Source organism: Vigna radiata, unplaced genomic scaffold (genome assembly GCF_000741045.1).
Source record: "Vigna radiata var. radiata cultivar VC1973A unplaced genomic scaffold, Vradiata_ver6 scaffold_154, whole genome shotgun sequence".
Classification (NCBI taxonomy): domain Eukaryota; kingdom Viridiplantae; phylum Streptophyta; class Magnoliopsida; order Fabales; family Fabaceae; genus Vigna; species Vigna radiata.
The window spans coordinates 240,105-244,138 of NW_014542916.1; positions in this window are offsets into that span (position 1 = coordinate 240,105).

The following is a 4,034-nucleotide window of genomic DNA, read 5'->3' on the forward strand; positions in this document are numbered from 1 at the left end:
ATCTGTAAACTTTGATTCCAAAAGTAAAAACAAAAAAAAAAAAAAAAACTTAACTTTTCCTGTATTAAGAAGATGGATGTAGGTAAACCTTTTGTTTTTTCTTCATAATTAAGTCAACGAAAATTTTATATCATGAAAAACAAGTATATATATCTATGTCTATATAAAGGATGTAACCAGGTTAGGAATAGTTATGATGTTTGAGCTACATGTAACTCTGTAGTATATATATTGGAAGCCTTCTGTTTCTACAGTGCTCTGATAAACACTCATCTCAGAAATGCATAAAACAATATTCTGAATCATATATATTTCTTTTGCAAAACTTTTCAATACTCCAATCCCCCTTCAGTTTCACAGTTGCAGTAAAAAATAATATTGTAATTAAAAGTTGTTTTTTTAAAAACATTAATGTTTTCCTTCCATATTGTTAAAGTCTTTCTCCTCATTTTCCTAGCAAGCTATTTAACCTTCTTCTCCAACCAGATTTATATTTTCTCAGTTTCTGAAGTTTCTCCACAAATGAGATACCTTACACACATTATTCATCCTAATCAGGTACATATTTTGAAGCAGTAGTTGGCATTGAAATAGGTTTCAAGTGCTAATTAAAGTATTCCACTATTTGGTTTCAGATAATTGAGATAGAATCAATTGCCTAGATGTACTTTGAAATAACCTGAAAACAAAAACAAAGATTAATAAATATGGAAAATAAAATTTTTACAACGCAAAAAATGGTGGAATATCTTTATAAAACAAAATCAGCATTGTAAAACTGAGTATTCCAAGAGAAATGAAGATGTTTGAAAGAACTAAATAATTAAGAAATATATTATAAAGTGTCGAAATTTTTATATTTATTTAGAAAAAAATCTCACTATATTCCAACAATTTATTAAAAGATCTAGGATCTATAATATATTTAATAATTAAGTATCACATAGAAATATATTATAAATGTATGTCTTAATTTATATATATAATTTATTGAAATCCAATCCTAAGGTATAAATTATAGGAGTTAAATTATAATAATGAAACAGGCTTTTAGTGGGAAGTTCAAAGCTAAATTTAAAATAAAATAGAGGGCATTTTAAATTGTTATCTTTCTAATATCTACTATTCAGTCTCCTTTCCTTATTACCCCTCATTCAGACAACCTTTAAATTTCTTCTCCTTCCTATATTAATTTCGTCGCGTAAAAGCTAATTAGCATAAAAAAATAGCATCAAATTGGATTTATAGTGTTATATAAGTTTTTCTCTTTTATTTTTATTTTTCTTTAAAGTATCCCATGCATATAGTAGGATTTGGGTACTATTAGATATAGCATATGGACTTTAGGGCTGCAGCAAAAAGAGCTTCTATGGTCGGCAAGGTTAAAGAAAATGTGCAAGGCAAGGGGAAGAATAGGGTAAGGAAAACATAATTTCTTTTATTATAACTTTATGTAGTTTCATGTACATGCAAAAAAGAAATCTCAAACTGAAATAGAACTTTTCCAAACCTAGAAGAAGGGGAAAGGAAAAAACTAAAAAACGTGAAAACCCCCTAATTGATTACTACTTCTAAACAACAATACTAACAAAATTAATGGTTTCAACAGCTTTCCCTCAAACTAGATGGTGTATGTTCACTAATCTGAGCTTAGAAATGATGGATTGAAAATGAACATGGTGGTGGAAATTGGTGCAAGAAAGAAGATGCAGGAGATTGTGAGCGATATATCTGGTCGACTTGTTGTTGTAGTAAAGGGTAGCAGTGACAATTGTATGGATGTGAAGATCCTAGAGGAGGTAGTGAAGCCACTATATTTCACACACGCATAGCAGCTAGGGCACAATACTATGCTTTAGTGGAAGACTTGGAAATAGTACTCTATTTCTTAGACTTCCATGATATGAGAGACGATCCTAAAAAGATGTAAAAGCATGCAATAGATCTTCTAATGTTAGGGTAAGTGGCCCAATCTGAGCCACTAAAGACCTTTATCTGAATACGGGAATTAACAACCAATAAAAGACCCTCTAAAGGGCTAGACTTGACAAACATCTTAGACAAATCACAACTACAAGGAATATCACAAGTGCAACATAGTATGGGTCTAAGAGACACTAATTCTTCCTAAAGAATTTTCAAATTAGGAAAAAAATTGACTTACATTCCTTTCTCCTTGTTTAATCGAGTGAGTGTCTAGAAGCAAATATAAAATCTTGAAGTAATCTCCTTTGGAGAACCTTTCTTTTAATTCATCCACAGATCTTTGGCATTTTCAACATATATAACACTTTTTGGGATTTATGAAGAAAGGGTTTTGATAATGCAAGATAGAACCATTATGTTGCATCTTTCCAAGCATCAAACAAAGGGTCGTTTATTTGAGGTTTCTTAATATTTACATCTATGAACTTGATCTTGTTATTGGAGAGAAGAGCTCTTTTCAAGTGTATGCTCCACGAAGAATAGTTAGTTTCATTTAAAACCTAAGAGATAAGAGTAAGACCTGGATTTTCCCTAGGATGTAGATAAAAAGGGGTTGGAGGAATTTGTTGATTGATCCATATGTTCCATCACACCAAGAACTAAGGAAGAAAGCTATCAGTTTGATTCAAATATGAATGTAGTAGAGACAAAGGCTGAGCAGATAGGAACCTGCTCTAATACCATATAAGAGATCACATGTGGACCTTGGAGTTGTCGCAAAGGAAACTTCAATGGTTGTCTAAGGTTGAAAAAATGTGCAAGGCAAAAGGGTCAAAAGTAGCTTTGTTTAGTTTCATGTACGTGCAAAAAAGGAAATCTCTAATTTAAATAGGATTGTCGTAAACCTAAAAGGAGAGAAAAAAAATTTAAAAATTTAAAAAACCTTAACTGATTACTTTTTTAAGAAATAATCCTAATAGAACTAACAGTTTCGACATATTTGATTTTCTAACTTAACCTTGAGATTTTTTTTTCACTAGAGTTAGATTTTTGAGATGATCATAGAGTTTTTGTGATTCAAATAATTTTTCTAAATCTTTAAAGGAAGTTTAAGATATGAGAAACTAGTTTTGTTCTTGAAATTAGGATACAATTTGCAATTGGATAAAATGATGGAAATATATGCTTACATGCAAAATATTTAAATGAAAAAAACTATTAGTTTTTATAATTTTGTTTCTATTTCGAGATTGTGAATGATTTACTAGATGAATTAATATTTATTTGTAAATATCCAATGAATAATGGATTTTGGTTATGGAGACTATGGATGATTGATTTTTTTTATATGAATACTTTGGTCTGATAATAGGTTGGATTGAAATAATCTACCTTCTCGAAAAATTTAGTTTTGATTGATTGGAATTTCTAAGTAAATTCATAAATAAGTAAAATATAAAAATAATTTAAGAGTTGATGTATATTCTTGAAAATTGTTATCTAAAATAAAAAAATAATTAGTGTTAATTTAGAGTAGGAATTCAATTATAGAAACTGATAAATTGCATTTAAATGTGAGTTGAAGGTTTTTATTTCAAATTATAAAATCTTATATCGTATCTCTCACCCAAGTGAGTTAATATTGTTCAAATTTGGAACTATTTGTTTAAGTAAAAGATTTTCGTTCGAACAATTTCTCGTTGTTAAAGTGATATGACACTTAAAAGAACTCAAATTTCAATTAAAAAATATGACTTAAACAAAGTGATGACACTAAACCGATGTTTTTCAATTTTCTATAGAATTTTTTTTGTTAATTTTAAAGATTAAAAATAGGTTCTATTTATTTAATTACGTGTTTAACTTGATCTTATTGTTAGTTGAAGGGTGTGAACTAATAATGTTAATGAATATATGTACATAGATTATTTTTATTCGATAATGGATATAAAATGAGTGACACATGATAAATGGTACGAGGGGATTACTTAAAAAATAATGGTATCATGACATATTTTTACATTCATTTGACAGAGAGTACAAAGGTAAAATAATCATAAGAATATAAATTTTTGTATTTTTTAAAAAAGAAAAGAGTAAAACGTAAA